The 18,707-nt window shown below is 39.2% G+C and overlaps 1 protein-coding gene across 1 annotated transcript in view; it reads left to right on the top strand.

Moving 5' to 3' along the window:
• Positions 1-2,838: 2,838 nt before the first annotated feature.
• The window catches only part of LOC139732126 (dystroglycan 1-like), a 138,230-nt gene continuing 122,361 nt past the window's right edge, over positions 2,839-18,707 (top strand). Inside the window, exon 1 of the mRNA XM_071642995.1 lies at positions 2,839-3,071. The gene's annotated coding sequence lies outside the window, so the exon portion shown is untranslated. The remainder of the gene's footprint in view (positions 3,072-18,707) is intronic.

The raw sequence follows: 18,707 nt of genomic DNA, 5'->3' as shown, positions 1-18,707 counted from the left end.
AAAATATTGGTAACAAACTGATGGTAACTTAAATCTTTTTTTTTTTTTTTTTTGCTCAAAGTTTATTGATCCGTTGAGCCCTTACTCATGTTTTGTTTCTTTATCAAGTTTCTTTTTCTGTGATTCATTCATACTCCTTGAAATATTTTTGTTCTTGGTTCAATATTGAGTGAAGTCAAGACCACGATCTCGTGAGGACTCTCATCTCTGACTATCACCAAGCTATTTTAGTTTTGTCCATCATGTATTTCAGTTTCTTTATAATTCTGTCGGATTGACTCACTCTCAGTTTCATTTCAAATTGTGTTCTGTAAAAACACCAGCAATCATTTAGGCAGAACAGAAAATAGAAATTGCAATGTTGACTTATATTAGAATGGGGAATCTCATGCCTACATATAGGCATACACATAATTATACATACACATAGGCCTACATATAATTTCAACACTAATGTCAGTGTGAAGTATTAGGCATGGTATAGTACCTATCCAGTCACCAACTTTCACTCTTTTAAAGCTCCACGTTTAAACATAATCAGAGATGGTGGTAGCATGTGTACGACCATGCAGCTTAATTTCTTTTCCAAACTGGAGAAATAGTTATGCAGTGTCTCTTTAAGCTGTTGTCTCAACAAATCCAAGCTATTATTTTTATTTGGCTTTTTCATTTCGGGGAGCACATGTTTGAAGACTTTGAGGATTCAGATTTCAAAACAGCTTTTCTTATTTTTGTTTTCAGCAGGGTGTTTAGAATATATTTATTGATGATATATCATGTTGCAGGAATCAATCTTCTTGGAGTGTACACCAGCCATCTCCACCTATGGGATAGCTTGTCAGTGATTTTTTTTTTTTCACACAGATATGGTAAATATGGGACAATATTCTTTTGAGTTAGATCATCTATGACAAGCAGAAACAGAGCCAGATTTCATTCTCTTTTTCTGAGTAAGTGGTTTTTTTTTTTTTTTTGGGGGGGGGGAGGGTAGGCAAGTTTTATAGCTGCATACAAGTTGTCAAATATATTTGGCTTCTGCATGAGTATTACATTTTTAGAACAAAATGGAAACTAGCCGTATCTGTTAATGTTCTTTCCAGATTATGCATGGTGCTCCCAACCACAGAATATGCACATATATAAACTTGCTTCGGGCATTGCTCTCTTTTTCTTGCTCTCTCTCTCTCTCTCTCTCTCTCTCTCTTTCCTCCCCAGTGCTAAAAGTTGAGTGCACGGCATAACCTCCCGCATAGAAAGCTTTTTATTTGTGACTCATTGTATTATGAATTATCTTGAGCTAAAATTTATTCTTTATAGCTGGAAATCAGTACATTATCTCCTAACAGCATATCACCTTACTTTGTTCATTCTGAAAAAGATAAAGTCATATATGCGGTGCAAAATCATAAATCACTCGGAAACTTTATGAGCAATAAAGAATGATGTACAGGAATTTGAGCATAGAGTCATACATGCAGGTGCCACCAACCTTGTATGCAGTTTTCTGTTTGAAGCTCATGCATACATTCCAATACATTTCCTGAAGCAGACATGTACAATTGTATTCTATGGGGTGCTCTCGAAAGTAAGTTGTTCCTGTAGTCAGAACAGTTTTTAAACAGGTTATTGCACTCTGATTGTTTGGAAGTGGAGGAGGATGTTGTCATGGAAACAAGACAGACTGAGTGTGCATCTCCCTGGAAGGACTGGAAACAGGGGGATGGGGGGATAACTTCCTTGGCATTTTCTCATTTCTTTTTTTTTTGGGGGGGGGGGAGGGGCAAACGTTGGCAAAGTAGTCGAACAGGAAATGAAGGGATCTGTAAATCATTGCTGGCAGTATAGAGACCATGCTGGCTTATTAACCCAGAAGAAGTGCATTTCTGTATGCTCTGAACATGTTGAGGACGAGCTGATGTTGCTATGTAACATTTCCCATAGATACCTGCGCGAGTAAACTCGGAGCTGGTCTTCAAAGGGTTAAGGACCATGTCTTGGCAACATGCCGAAAACGCCACATAGAAGTGGGCCATCAATACGCCGTCTAATGAGGGGCTTCTATATGTGAACATGAACTAGGCAGTCAAGCTTCATATGAGTCAGGAATTTATCATGCTACATTGTATCTCCTTCTTCAAGGAGACCGCAGAGATATAATGAAAGATAGCTGCAACACGAATTGAGACCTGGTGGTCAGTCTCTCCTGGTCATCTGGTCATTACCATAGTACCGTCCAGTTGAACTTATCTTCAGTAGATGTGAGAGAGGGTCATAAACATATTGAGCATATGTGTTTGTGCGTGTTTTGTATAACACAGAGCATATGCAGGCTGGCATATGGTTAAGTTGAATTGAGAAAGCAGCATAATTTATGCATTCCTTGTAAGAAGACAAATCTTGCATTGAAAATTTATCTGTCGTAATCGGATTAATGTCTCAAATTTAAATGGGAACAGACATTTTTGCCAGTGTGTGGAGCAAATGTGATGAGTATGAAAATAGAAAAAATGAAATTCCCCAATACATTTTGCTTTTCAGGATATTCATGATCACCGAAGTGAGCATGAAATGGAAAACCCTGTGATAATGGAAGTATTTCCTCGTAGACTTTTCATTACTCATATAAACCACTTGAGAATATATACCCCATGACTCAGACATCACAAGCGTAATTTCTCTCTGCTTTGATGAATTCATTACCAAGTCCCACTTCATTCATTGATACCAGAAAAACAAAAGCATCTGGCATATGTGCGAGTGGTCATCTGATATGACCATCTATTTAGAGTTGGCTGGTCAGTCTTTGAGTTCTCCGCGTGATGCAGCATCACCGCAATACTCCCTTGTGTCGATGTTGGTAAACCAGCCAGAGTTGGAGGTTATGCGGCATCCACTGCACACGTTGATTGATGGAGCAGATATGTGCAGATGTTGAGGAGGGAGATCATGCTGCTCCTGTGCGCCGCACTTCATCGCGACCTACTTCCTGGAACAAGTTTGCGCAGTTGCTGACGGAGTAGAGGGACCCTGGCTGGTGGTGGTAAATTGCTACGGATTCATTATCATTCACGGTACCCATTTTCTGCTACTCATGTGTTTTTAACTCCAGTTTATTGGGCACCCTCTACTTTTTTTTTTCTTCCATATTGAGCCAGAGTGATAAAACATCCAGCACAACTGATCAATTCTGATTCTATCAGAATTTTGCCTACCTGTAGTTTGCCATGGTTTTTCATATATTTCTGCCAAGCTTGTGTGGCACCCTAGCATCCTTTTTTAATCTCCTGTGTAAGAATGCACCATTTTGCAAACAGAATGTCGTGCTAGTCTCTGAAGTCATGTGACCAATGGTTTTTTTTTTCCCCTCACACGACTGTAGGATGATACAATCTCAGAATGATGTACTTTCATTAAGATTACATGTTTACACTACACCATCTGTCCATTTTGGCTAATTTATCAGATATCTGTTGCTGTTGTGGTCTCCTCCTCCAAATCTCCCTCCCCCCCCCCCCCCCCAAATAAAAAAGAGGCAAAAATCTTTGTCTTACCCATAACCTCTCCTTCAACCTCCCACGTACTGCGAATAATGTTCGCCGTGGGAAGGAGGGGACATTTGTGCGGCCACGACCACCTTCGCTCAGAAGAACCATGGAATTAGGCTGGAACAGAAGACTGATGATTTCTGCGTCTGTGCGGATCCATTCGCAAACCTGTCCATCACTGCCAGCGAAAACTTAATGAGTTTTGAGGCAGGCGCTCTTTTTTCAGTCATTCCCTGCCCATTATCACACTAATTTGTAATTCAGTGGGTGGGACCATGGAGTAATAGGGCCCCCATTACAGGCACCGCGGTGGATGCAGTTCAGATGGTGCAGAGATTAAGAATTTCCCGATTCTGTCCAAAGACCCCATTTTATGTACATAATGTGTTCAGCATCTTGTTTTACCCAGGTGCCGCATAAGAAGGGTATTTTTTTTCTTTTCTTTTCAATCCTTTCCTTTCATTCTTTCTTTACTGTGCTTAGAATAGATAGGAAAACATCCACTCTCTTCTCCCTCCCCCATTTGTCTTTTGATCTTGCCTTCTTCTTCCTTGTCTAAAAGACTGGCAACTAGAGTCTAAGCTTGGATTGTAGGTGGCTTGTGTTTACACCTTTTCACGTATCAAGACCTATGTTCAATATGTGTACGTTTAAGCCTCTTCAGAAAGAAAGTGAAAGATGCATCCTGGGATGGTGCCTTATAATGGCAGTATATTCGGCCATACGGCTGCTATGCCTCATAAGCCACATCCAATTTTTCTTTTCTTTTTTTTTTTAGCAATTTAAAAAAGTGGAAGGATTTTATTCCAATCAAAACTTCCTTTCAAATTTATACACACATCATGTAGCTTGCCATACAATAATAGCATTATTTTGTCATGCATGCATGGCAAGTTATAGCATTGCAGTCGCTGCTATGGCTTTGCAAGCGTTAACGTACCAGGTACTTGTTCGTGGCTGTGTTTTGTGTTAAAACTGCAAAATAGGCATGGAAATTACAGCCGCAATCACATGTAGTAGTTGATGAATGTTGAATGTAGCATGATCTGTAAAATTAATCAATTAATTTGATATTATGGAGTTGCTCATTGGCACATTGTATAGTACCATATATACACAATTATGTTTGTGGTTTAACAGGTGATTTGCGAGGTTCGGATGACTCCTTTGGTTTTGGAAGCATATAGGTGGCACCCAAATATTTTTGATTTTATTTGATTCAAAATGGAGCAACTTTATCACCTCAAATACAGTATGTCATTTCCATTTGCAACCTGTTAGTGTACTATCCCCCTTTCAAATGAGAGAGTTCTGTATTATGATGTATGGATGTAGGATGTTTTTATTTGTGTGAATGCTCATATAATATATTGTTTAGATAAGCGACATTCTGATATCCACACAATGTTAATTTGTGTCTGAATGCTCTTATATTCTTAAGTCCTATACACGGCACTCACTAGCGTTAGCACTAACTAACAAATGAGTACACCACAAAGTATTAAAGGGTGTGTACAGTTCTGGTCGAGGTGAGGATTTAGCTTGTAACGTTTTGCGAGATATTCAGAAGCCACTCTATGAGATGTCAAAGAGCATACAGTTCTAAGGGGTATCAAAAGTTTATTCGATGAAAATCGGTTTTGAAATGGCTGAGATATCCAAAAACAAGGTGAAACAAAGAGATCCTAATAAAGTTGTGGCATGTCGCCTTTTATCATTAGCACTTTTTTTGATATCTCAGCCATTTGGAAACCAATTTTCATCAAATAAACGTTGAATCCTTCTTAAAATTACATACTCTTTCATATTTCATAAGAGGTTTTTCATTATCTCACTTAGGAATGTTCAAAACATGAATCCCCACCTCAACCAGTACTGTACAGTCCCTTTAATGCAATTAATTTACGCAAAGCCCACACACAGTTCGTACCGCACAAGGGAGAGACTCCTACATATATTTGTGAGCTTCCCATGAAACATGATGGTGCACTTACGATAACGTTTATTGTTGTGTCTGAATGGTCTCGTATCAATATGTCATATATCCATCTTCAGGAGATTATGACAGTGTTAAAGTCTTGTAGAATTTGCAGAAAAATTGTTTCAGTTAGAGGTGTAAGCTCACAAAGTTGACATCTTAGGAAATCCAAGTTGGATGAAATCAGTTCAACTCTCTATTTTTTACTTGTATTAAACGCGAACTTAGCAGAGTCCTGCAAATGTGACCTTTTCAAAATTTAGTGTGTAGTGCACACTCAGCATCTACTGTATAGTTTTGAGTGAAAGGAATGAAATGATGTGAATTGAATTTGACGTGTTGATAGGGATGGATTTGCTGAGAAGATGGTGTGTGTTTAGAGGCAGAACTCCGAGTGTCGGCAGCAGACATAATGGAGTCTGCAAACATTGCGTTTCCACGGCAACTGTTCATATCATTTGCTTGCGCCTTCTCCCCGAGGATTGTGTGCATAAATATGGTTATCATTCACGCTGCATTTCCAATGTCAATACCACAGAGTGAGTGTGTGTGTGTGTGTGTGTGTGTGTGTGTGTGTGTGTGTGTGTTGTGCATGCCGCCTGGCCATTGTTAGTTCTTGCCGCCAGCCCAACATTGTCCTCCGAGACAGTGTGTGAGGCAAAGTTGTCGCTCCTAGAAACCCTTCCACCCTTCATCCTTCGTAGGAGTATTTGTCATCTAGCGCCAGAACCCATTTTTCCAATCCCACACACACTCTCAATCTCTCTCGCTCTCTTTTTATATTAAGTGATGTGTGTGGGTGATGTGTGATTATTTGCAATTCCCTGTGCCAGACTTAGATTAGACCGGCATCAAAGCAGCCCCCGTCAGAAAAGTGCACGTCTTGTCGCGGCAACCCTGACGCTCAGCGTCGTGTAGGTGGAGCTGTTTGCGGCTCGGCACCGGAAAGCTGAGGCGATCATACCAGTGGAAGGAGATTGCATTCGTTGATGCAGGGACTGATTGCTTATGAAAGTGAGATTATTTATCGGCTGGAAATGTTGACTTATCTGTCAAGAATGTTCTCCTATGATACGATGCTGACACCATACTATCCACGTTGTTAACTCTTTGTGGGCCATGGTGCAAACCCCCTGTGTGCCACATTATTCTGAGACTGCAATGCATGAGTGATTTTTGAAAACATTCTGTTTTTCGAAGCCATGTAACTTTTTATGGAAGCGTTCATGCTGGAAATGCAGTACAGAAAGTGGTAGAAAAAAAATAGCAAGCTTTACTGTGATGCAAATTTCATGGCAAAGCTGCTTGGTTATGACTCTTTTAATATACTGTGGCATATTGCGTGTTATCGATCAGTTTGTGCGCGGTTGTACATTTGAGTAAAGTATGCAAAGTTGGCAAGCCTTCGACTGAGTTGGATTGTGAATGTGGCACACAAGGAGTCAAGAAGAGAAATATTTCTTACGACACTCCAGCAGCAATCTGTGGGTTATAGGGCTCTGGTGTGCATGTAGTTTAAGCAGTTCCACTCTAAGTTTAAGGTGACTTAAATAGATAGTGTTTGTTTTAAACCAGACAGGATACCTGTTCAGGCACAAACTACAGAGCTCATATGGTAATTCCACACAAAATCCTACAAGTTCAGCAAAATCAGATGCAAACTTCAAAGCATGTCTTATATGGTAATTTGAAGTGTCACATTTTATTCATGAAACGATGGCAGTATTCGCAAGTACAGGTATAAATAAGATAAGGTTGTGTTGTCATTGCTTTACAAGTTTCCCATTGACATGTGCACAGAGCCTCGCTAATTCTCATATGAAATCATAGAGAAATTTATGCATAGCTTTCAAATCTTATTAGTTTTGCTGTAATAACTCGGCAGAGATGACTTTTTAGGGATGAAGGGTTTTATTTGCAAATCTGGGACATGGGAGATGATGATCACCTCAATTGATTTTCTGCATTTGGTTGTAACCGATATCCTTGTTCTGCGAAAACTTGTGAAACTTCAGAATTCTACAACTTTCTCCTTTTACGTTCAATTTTAACACTTTTCCCATTTTGTTCGCGTTTTCATCATTTATATAGATCAACTTGAACATGAAGCAACATGGCGTTTTCAAAAACCCCACTGCTGAGAGGTGGTTGCTATAGACCCTGTTCACACTAAACAAGAAATATAAAAAATATTGCCACCTGTCCATTGTGGCTACCTGTCATGTGACATTGATTTGAAGGAATGGGAGGATTGGTGAATGTCGATTCTTGTCTGCTCCTGGAAGACATGCAAGGCATATCAGTTATATCCATTGGATTGGTGAAAATGAGGCCTCCTTATAAATTGAACTGATACGTGATGATCTTAGAAAATGTCCAGTCTTGCCTTTTCATAGATCACAAATGTAGCTCAGAAGTTGTGTTACATTGAGACTTTTGTCTTTGTGTCGTGCAGTGCACTTCATTGCTGGTCCTATTAAATAACAAGGTTAGATTTCAATGCGTGGTAGTGGGAGTGGAAGAGGTAATGGAAGTGGTAGGGGTGGTGGTAGTGGAAGTGGTAGTGGTAGTAATAGTAATAGTGGGAGAGGTAGTGGTAGTAGGAGTGGGAAAGGTAGTGGTAGTGGTAGAGGTGCTGGTAGTTGTAGTGGTAGTGGTAGTGGTAGTGGTGGTGGTGGTAGTGGTAGTGGTGGTGGTAGTGGTAGTAGTTGTGGTAGCAGTAGTGGTAGCGGTAGTGCTAGTGCTAGTGGCAGTAGTAGTAGTATAGTCAGTAGCAGTAGTTGGCAGTAAGTTGTTAAGAAGAGTGTTAAAAACGTTGCAGTCAGGGATTTCATCATAATTTTATGATGTGAACAGGTCCAAGACTAGCATGCTCTCTCCTGTGAGACCTTCTCTCTCTCTCTCCCTCTCTCTCTCTCTTCTCTTCTCTCTTCTCTAAACCTGACATTCTCCATGTGGCAAGTGTGAACCCATTCCTCATCAAACGTGATGAATTATTCAAAACAGTCGCAATTATGTCGCCATTTTCGGGCCCATCCGGATCCTCCACTCTCACTCCAACCATCATTAGGTTATCCCCGACTGCCGAGATGAGTGCGTGGTGTCGCCTTACCCACCAGTAATAAAGTTAGTAAGTGGAAGAAGTTTGGCTCGAGACAGTTTCTGGCAGGTCGCTCGCTGCACGCTTGTCTGAGGGAATTACATCGCATCCCCCGTCTCGTTCATCTTCACATGATATAAAGCAGTCATGTTATGGGGGCAATATATTATAAATGTTGCACATGAAACAAATAGGAATAGATCTTAGGCTGATTGTGGGGCCAGTGACTTCTCCTTTTGTTTTTCCATTTCTTTCCTCATAAATCTTTGTAGACTTTGACCTATATTCAATGTATTTTTTTTTCTTCTAAAGATTGAGGTGCAGCCAGATGATGTAGACAATACTTGAACACAAAGTTGAATGTCATAAGACAAAATTTGGGGCACGGGCATTTTCCCCGCTTCTGCCATAAACATTAAGGTGTGATTCTTTAGTAATCAAGAAGTCCTTTTACAATTCCATGTTGTAGTATATGGAGATACACACTATGATAATGTATATCGCACAAATTGTTAAAACAACATAGTATTTCAGATCATGTTTACCTTGTATTGTTCATTACCATTTGTTGAATGGAAATAAAGTACTTTGAAATGAATTGAATTGAATTGAACTGAAATGAATGGATTGGTTGATTGTTTTAGCAAATGGTAAGCCATAGTAAGAACAATAAAACATTGTCCAGTTTTGGAACAAACTTCTCATATTTCTATTCATTTACCTTCAAAGAAAGAGGAGGGAAGAACAAGCAAAACACTAAGGCCCGAATTCACAAAGGTGGTACAAATGAAACCATGGTTTAAACCATGGACAAAAACCATGGAGCGCCAAGTGTCGCATGGAATATTTCGTTATGAAATCAGTCATTTCGTCGATGAAATGATTATTTTGTAACGAAATGACAACATTTTGTAGCTAAATGAACATTTCGTTCACGAAATGATAATTTCGTTAACAAAATGGTCATTTTGTCGACGAAATGACCAATTTCGTATCGAAATATTCCGTGCGACACTTGGCGCTCCATGGTTTCTGTCCAAAGTTTAAACCATGGTTTCATTTGTACCACCTTCGTGAATTTGGGCCTAAGAGCATGACTTTAAAAAAATATATGACAGATGTACATGGCAAAAAAATGGACTGTCTAAACATGATACATGATACATAACTTGTTTGCATTTTTTTTTCCTATATGAGATTCCAGAATGTTGTTTCACAAAACTATTGCTACCATCTTTTGCAACAACATTCCTTTTGACAGGAGACTAACTACTGCATGCCTGATAAGACATTTTGGTAGTTTGAAACTATCCTGTTTAAGATAAACCTCATTTTTACAACGTGGAAACATTGAACATATTAAAAGTGTGTTCACACTTTTACTCTGAATATCGCACAGCCACCATGTGAAAGCAGAATGAATTCATCATTGTGAAAATTATGAGATATGTCGTCTTCTGGTGGTTTTGATATGCAAAGAGCACAACTCTGATTCTCTCTGGATATGTGGGATCATTATAACAGTATAAATGCAGTTGTGAGGTTGCATTGTGGCTCTGTTACTTAACCTTTCCATGTTCAGACTCTTGTTATACTGTAGAAGATCTTGTAAAACCCTGCATGGTTTCATGCCAAGGAGTACACACTGTGATCCTCGAAGTACAAAACAAGCCAACATATGTTACACTCTTATAGTGCAAACACTAGCTGTGTCTTCCTGAATTTTAATTGGGGATTTTAGCTTTACTGTCGGGAGCAAATGCTCACACTTGGTTTGTAATCTTCCCAATTCACACACTGTTGAGACACTGAAAAATCTTGCAAAATCAGTTTTTAATAGTGGTTTCATTCCAAGGAGTGCACACTGTGATTCAGTACAAATATACAGTGTAGCAACGTGTAAACACAGTGTGTTAAATGATGAATATTCACATTTCACACACCATTTTGACTACAGTGCAGGAAGTGGTCTTTCTGGGTGGGAAGGACCCATGCTATAATCCTGTGTGTACTTTCATTCAGATAACTTGGGAGTGCTCTGCTGCTATTTGCATAAGAATTACACGTGCATCATGTTGCGTGTGCTCCTTGTGGAGTTCTCACATGGGCTCTGTCCCTTCTTGTTTACACACATGCGTCATGCCGATGTTTGCAAATTAAACAGAATGACAAGGAGTATTAGCACAAATTGATCTTATGAAGATAGGAATACACTCTATGCCAGTTCAGCACGTTTCCCTCAGCTACACCACTGTGGACAGATTTATTTCATTTGAATTCATTTCCATCATTTCAGAGAGCAAAGTCAAACAGTGGTAAAGAACTGAGTCAATATGAATACAACATATGCTCAAAATATAAATATTCATAATAATTCATTATGGAGTTGCATAACAGTATTCCATAATAAACTATGCGCACAGCGTGGGCTGGGGTGACTGTTGTGGTACGCTGTGCTTCTCCGAATGATATACCGCCATCTTACCCCGCTGATGAGTAAACATCTGTGCAGTGTATATAGGGGCTTTGTGGCTCACTCTCAGTCTTACTTTTGCATGCATGCATGCCATGTTTGAGTGTGGATGAAGAAGTATGATCAGTGGTATTTAGAGATATAGAGATATTTTTCTGTGGATAACAATTTGAAGTTCCGTTTGAAAGTAGCATTTATTCCTTCAATCTCATTTTCAGTTATTGTGGAATGGAATTTATGCAGCTGTAGATGAATGTAGGATAGAGTATGTTACTCAGCATTTCTTCTTTTTTAAAATGTTTATTGTAATAGCATTACAAAATTCAGTATTTTGGGAATACTGTGTTAACTATTGTCACTGAAAGACGGTTGGGGTTAGTCTTGCATGTCTGCCAAATATTCAGTACTTCACTGGTTAAAAAATATATGGACTCAGTCATGTGCAGGAAATTCCTTAGCGTTTAGGAAACATTAATATGATGTATCATAAGTATGATTAAGCTTTTTGAATGTTTGGTATTAAAATGTACTATCATTGTGTCATACTCTGGTGAAGTGGTCCCCTCAAAGTTCATACAACTGGAAGACATGGAAGACCAGCAAGTTTAAGCTGAATATGGGCTATCCAGCCATCTTGTGTTGTACAGATGGAAAATGGAACAAACATTAGTACAGGTGTAGTAGTAAGCATTTTAGTGCTTTGCATGCAGCCAAGAAAGTAGTATGACAATCTTTGAATCGACTGATATATTGATCAATATTTGGTTAAAGATGAATGAAACCGCTGCAGAATAAATCTTTTGAAATGAATAAATACTGGCATGCTTTGCATTGTTTATTATTCACACACATAATATACATACATCTGCAAGTCTGCAAATTCCCCTTCTCATTGTTCTCCCGACTAATATAATTTCTCTCTTTACCCAAGTAGTGTCAACCATTTACTGGACCTAGTCACTTAACTCCCTGTGTGTATGGAAAATGTCAAGAATGTGTTTTTTTCCCCCCTTTCAATAGTTCCATCCAGTCCTGCTGCCATTTTTGCCCATTTTGCAGACCAGTTTCTGTTATCATTTGCCTCCCTCCTGGGCCCAGCGAGGGAACAAGGCACGGCTGCTATTCCTCCAATCTCAAAATATTGGAATCCAATACGCAGCAAATTTTTGGATGCCAAATCCCAGCCCCAGGGTGTCTGCTGACAGACCTTCTCCCCAAAGTGGTGACTTCACTAGATGATCGACCGACCAGGCTGGGGCTGCTTTAACCTCTGGGGACCGGGAGCCCTGGAGATGGTGTTGACATCTTATGCAGTGCACTTGCCGATGGCAGAAGAGGAGTTAAGCGATGAGCTGTCGGTCTGCATAATGTCGTCTCTTGCTGGCTTTCCAGACAGAATGTGCTGCGCTCTTTGTTACTGAAATATGAAGCTACATTGCCAGTTTCTTTTCCGATACCCCCATCCTCTTTTTATGTGTTTATTGATAGGAACAAAATTGTCTCAAGTCTACCATTGCCGTCAAGTGCAAGAACACACTGAAACTAGAACCCAGAGGAATACCCCCCCCCCCCCACCTGCAAAAATAAAAAAGAAGAGATTTAAATAAAATTGTAAGGATCTTCCTCAGATCATGTACATGTAAAATAGATATGATGAGGAGAAATGTAAAATGCTTTTTCAAAGTAGAATCTTTGCATAGAGATAATACGTTGTCCTAGTACTGAAAAATCCTATACTATTTAGAAGCCATACCTTCCAATGTTCATGTGTGTCCATAGATTTTCTTGCCCAAAATGTTAGCCTCTAGAATCTCTAAAAAAATGTCATGTATAACAATGATTTACCACAAAAGCTTGTCATTCAGGTCCATAACTTCTCAGGGTTACATCACAGTGATGTACAGCCTAGTTTTATTGAGAGATACATTTGTAGTGATTGTGGGGATGAGTGCATTATACCATAAGGAAAGACTTTATAGTGAGGGTGTGTGTGTGTTTCCCTTCATTTTTTATAAATGACCCTTTATGTTCTAAAAGTTTTAGCTGTCTCTGTTTGACACTGCCGGATTTCAAGAATTGGATCATCTAATGACGTGTGTTGACGTTGAATGTACGGGGACACTGGATGTTTATAATCACATGAAAATACTTCAAAAGACGTAAAATTGCTTAAGTTGCGGTAAGAATTAGCAATACGTTGCGTGCAACTGCACGGAAGCGTGTCTGATGTGACATGTGTCTCAGGCACACAATTTGATCATTCATGTCAGTGATAGGGAATGGCTGGAGTTGTATGTTCACACTGAAAACTGGTGTCACCAGTTTGGTCCCAAAAAGTATTACTGGTCTCACTAACTCTGATTGACATTCATGTAATACCTCCATGCGCATATGGTGAAATATCCTGCCGTCCATTGTCACCTTTCAAGACTCCCAGGTGGCTGCTTTTGTCCATTTGTATTTATTTAACGAGATTGAAGTTGCACCTTGAGTCCAAAGGGCTTACTAAAATGCTGCATCCACTTGAAAAGTGGAGGATATTGTCAATTGCCTTTTCTACCTATTTACACAGATTTGCAGTCATAGTTGATGGTGTTTACAGAGTCTATTGATGTTGTCATAATGAATTGGTGTGCAAATTTGACCCAAATATGTATTTGCTGATCAATAGCCAGCATACCAGGCATATCTTAACCTGTGAAAGAATTCAACCGTATTATTCCATGTGAGGCACATATCATGACATAGTGCAATCTAATGAATTGAAGGTGGATTGGAGTGGAAACTTGTGGAAGCTCAGATGGCATAACAGAGTTTGGATGTAAACAGCTGGAATGCATTTATAATGTAGTGAGGTGAAACCACCGGTGACACAGGTACTGTGCTGAAATAACACAACTGTATGATTAGCCCTGTTGAAGACTTGTCCTGAGTATGCTCGGGCAGGTGTCTATGGGAAATACATGTTAACTAACAAAATCAGCTCGTCCTCACTGAGTTAAAGTGCGAGGGCAATATTGAAGACATTATTTCTAGTATTGAAACAGGCATGCTTGGTATGTAAGAAGTTTACAAAGGGCAACATTAAGCAAAGAATCCTCCAAAGAAGGTTTGTATTACCTGCTCTTTCTGAGCATGGGTGCTGATAATAGTTAAGAAAAAAAGGAAATAGTTATACAAGTATAGTAAGGTCAAGAATGTATGTAAAGTCACCCGGATCACGGGGCACTAGAGTCTATTTTTCCATTTTAGTTAGCACTCAATGCAATGCTTACAATAACATGCATTAGAATAAAGCATGTGAATTGACATTGTGCAGTAACAGACTTTGATGTGTATGACATATTTTTTGCAAATTTCCCACAATGTTTTGAGGATCAAACTTTAAGTTTGAAGAGTTATTTTGAGTCTCATGACCAGACAGACTTGGAATTTGTTTGGTGTAATACTTGTTGCAGTTACCATGGTAACAACTCAAATGTTTACATCTGACTGCTTGATAGTCTGACTGTCTGCATAATACAGTAGTACAGTTATTGTAGGTTGCAATGAAAAGTGCTTCATGAAATTTGGCTGTTGGAAGTTTAAGAGCTAGTATGTGATACCGAAAGCCTGGCACATGCAAGTGGGGGATTGGGGGGGGGGGGGGGGGGGTGGGGGACTGATGGGGCCTGGGGTCAAGATATATAAAGAGCTGAGATGATCCGCACCTCTGGAAAGCATCAACTGTGTCAACTCTTTTGGCTCTTCCTCACCTGCTGTAGGTAAGGATGGGGGAATTCTGTAAGAGTTTGAAAGGGTGAGGAAGGGGCTTGAGTTTCTGCCCCATGTGAGGTCATCGACCCCATTTTGACCAGAATAAACAACATTCCCTGCTGGAGGGATGAAATTGTGACTCCTGTCTGGAGAAACAGCAACTGACTTGTGGTAGAATGTGTGGCCACTCCTGCGTGCAATGACGATGCAAACTTTTTATAGAGGGGAAAAGCAAACAAAATAAAACAAAGAAGAGAAAAGACAGTCTTCTTGATGACTAGCCTGCCCTATTTGATATCATTTAGGCCAAGAAAGATTTTTCCCATTTTTTGTTTTTGCTGTTCCCTCCCCCTCGAAAAAAAAAAAAAAAAATCCCTACCAGACTTTTTAGCAGTTTATGATAAGACTGTGTAAAATTGATTGTACTGAGAATAAGCTGTACTTTTTAATGACTGTCTTCTACTTTGTTTCTTTTTTTTTTTTTTGCTTCTGCAAATTGAATGGTAAAACATTTAATTATTGGTGCTTTTCATGTGCCTTTAGATTTGAACTGCTTTCATGGATCATTTTTCCTTTTGTTTTGTTCCATCTTTAGTTTTATTAGCACTGCAACGTCAGTATCAGGCATGAGCTATGAGTGTCCTGACATTATAAGATGACTTTATATGTCCCTGAATGGGTCTCTGTAATGTTAGAATAAATTTTCCCATTCGCTTCAGATGCGTAAGTTCTATAAGAAGTTCTGTGACTGTTTGAAATTTGATAACAATACTTGTGACTCATCAGGTGAGCAGCCAAGGCAGTCATGGCAGTGGAACATGGCTCCTTGCAAAGCAAGGGAAAGCGGCGTCTGCCTTTAGCACCACTGGGGTGTAAACATGAACTGGGTGTTTGGCACTTTTATTGAGGTCGATCAGCACAGGTATGAATCATGCATTTAAGACATCAAACTGGGCTATTTTCGAATCTCGGTTCAGCTCCTAGTATCAGCTAGAGCCTTCAGGAGGAAAGAAATACATTCAAGTGGCCAGGACATTTTAGAATGTCTGTCTCTCACATTGGTAACCAGATACTTTTGGGCCCAGTTTGCAAAATTAGTCACACGAGGACAATCTCACTCATCATAACATGGCTGCTGGGCTTTTGAACAAGAACTTGTGTGACTCATGAAAGATTCCTAGCTATCTTTTGCTTTGTCTAATTCTTTGAACCAGCCCTCCCCCCTCAAAAAAGAGGGGGGGGGGGAACACTCCAAGAATGTTCTTTATGAAAACTTTTCGAATTTTGTGATCGGAGTTCAAAGGTGTAGGGTCGTGTGTAGGTAACCTTTATTCTGTGCATTACAACTGCATGATACTTGCGCCAAGTATGTACCCTGTGTTTAGTCTGAACTTATTTCTGGTGTGAAGGTTGAATGATTGCACACAAGAGATAAGAGCAAAGTTCAGTAGGTTAGATTTGTAACAGGACTCGATTGGCAAAACATTATTAAAGTGTATCTGCACCCTGACATTTAAATTTGAGAGATATAAAAACATGTCCTTAGTACCCTAGAGAAAGTTCTTGCTTATCACAAAAAGCACTCATAACTGAGAAATATTTGGCCTAATTCTTCATATCCGTGATAAAACATGCATACAATGTACATAAAAATGTGGCAATAGTATGACAAGTATAACGTGACAATGTGACAAAACAAACTACCAAAGATATCAAGTGAAGGGGTTAATGAGAAGGCAAAGGGCTGTATTTAAAACTAACCCCAGAAAAGTAAATACAGTGTTTTGTCTCGTTTTTCTATAAACTATAACTGACAAAAAAGTCGGCACACGCACGCACACTCACATACATACACAAACAAAAGACATATAAGCACGTTAACGATACACAAGATGCCATTTTCACTTGTGTCTTGAATGAAGAAAACCTACGTAGATATTAGCATTGGCACTGGTATTGATACATGTACATGAAAGTGAACATTTTTACCATCAGTTTACATTGTGTTTTGTTATAAAATTGTAAAATTATACATCATTGGTTGTGTTTGTCCAGAGTTCAGTGTATGTGTTTTAGGATGTCACTTGCCGTCAACTCTTTGTCTGGCATATTTTTAGTAACAGAGATGGTCCATGTTGCCACGTATGTGTATTGTTTGCCCCTAACTGACGACAGTGCATCGCTTTGACAGCATTTGTGTGTAAAGCTGCCATATTGCCTTGATCTGCCCTAATATTTGTTCAGGACATCCACCTACACATTTTCCAAGTATTCTTTTTGTTGTTTGAAATTTGTTTTTTGTTTCTTTTGTGGGTTAAGTGGGTTAGGGTATTAAATGGCTTTACTGGAATCCATAATTGTTTGATTTGCTTAGTTTCAGACATCTGCACCCCTTCCCTTTCTACGCTTGGAAAAAGAAAGGTGCTATAAAGTGTACATGTATGGATGCGACACTGCAAACTCTTGAAAGAGCAACCTGATAATTCAGTCTGTTGTGTCAGCCAGCTCTTCTGTTGCTCAAGCAGCAAAGTGTAAATTTGATCTTGCATCGTAGCACTTGGATACCCATCAGCAATGTTGAGAATATGGTTTTAACCTTGGTGCTGTGATTATGCAGTGAGTCACATTGTGACAGGTGTAACTCAAGCCGGTAGTCATGAAATTGAAAACAAGAATTAAAAAAAAAAGAATCCACCATTCTATAATTCCAGCAAGTAATGAAATACACATTGAGATTGTGTACCGTTGTACTTATTTTATGAAGCATTTGGGTGACTTTAAATATTAATTCCTCCCAGAGTCGTGATAATGGGAGAAAAATTTATGTACTTGTGCAAGGCGTGTTAGTCATGCTGAAAATAAAAAAGCCGTAAAGGTCAAAGAGCAATGTCAGTCATATGTTCCAGGAGATTTTTTTTTCCTTCAAAGACACCATAGACTTCAAACTGCAGAAATGCTGCAATTAAAAGCAGTCCTGCAGAACATGGATTAGAAGGGCTTCCATGAGAATTTTTAGAGTTGGTGGTGCTGTTGGCATTGGCACATATTTTGGTAACAAACAAACAAAACAGAGTCTTTGTGATTTAAAACAGTCATGTAAAAAGTTCACTGTGACTTCTTCTTGCCTGCAAACTTTTTTACGACCTCTCCTCAAACTTTTATGGCAGGGGAGCCCGTTATTAGTCCTATCTGTCTGTCCATACTCTAGGCCCTCTTTAAAGGAGACCTGGATGATTTTCAGATTTTTACATTTGAACAATTATAAATTAGTTATACTGAAGACAGACTTTCAGAATTTATAGTGATTGGGATGAGGAATAAGAATGTTTTCAAAATTTATAACAAATCACAATGAGCAAGGATGATGACATGGCAGCCTCACCATAAGAATGCATGAGTTGGGGCTCAAGGAAGCAGAACAAAAGAAGGCATGCATATATTCTACACAGGTGAACTTGTTAAGCAAGTGGTATTGTAATGGAATTACACTACTACATTTCTGAAATATGTGAGACTCCTATGTCATCAACACTGTTCAGTGTAATTTGTTTAAGACTTTTCAGAGTATTAGTTTCTCAGCTCAAGGACCACAATAAATTCCACAAATCTAGACCTGGAGCTGTCGATTTGTGTACTACATGATGTGAAATTATGAAAATCATCTGGAATGCCCCTTTAAATCATCCTGGATCCATCCATTCGGTATAGGTCCCAGGTAAACCGAGGAACGTACAGTAGTCCCAAGGTTCTTTTCCTGCATGGGATTGTATCAACATCTGCTATGCACTCTGCCATATCCTGCATCATATATACTAATTTTTGTGGTTTGTGTAGAGAATGAATTGGAGAGGGATA

This window comes from Diadema antillarum, unplaced genomic scaffold (genome assembly GCF_040938485.1).
Source record: "Diadema antillarum isolate AM-2024a unplaced genomic scaffold, OU_Dant_1.0 seq00000400_RagTag, whole genome shotgun sequence".
Lineage (NCBI taxonomy): Eukaryota > Metazoa > Echinodermata > Echinoidea > Diadematoida > Diadematidae > Diadema > Diadema antillarum.
Note: the sequence above shows the minus strand (reverse complement) of the source record. Positions and strands in the feature narration are given on the sequence as shown.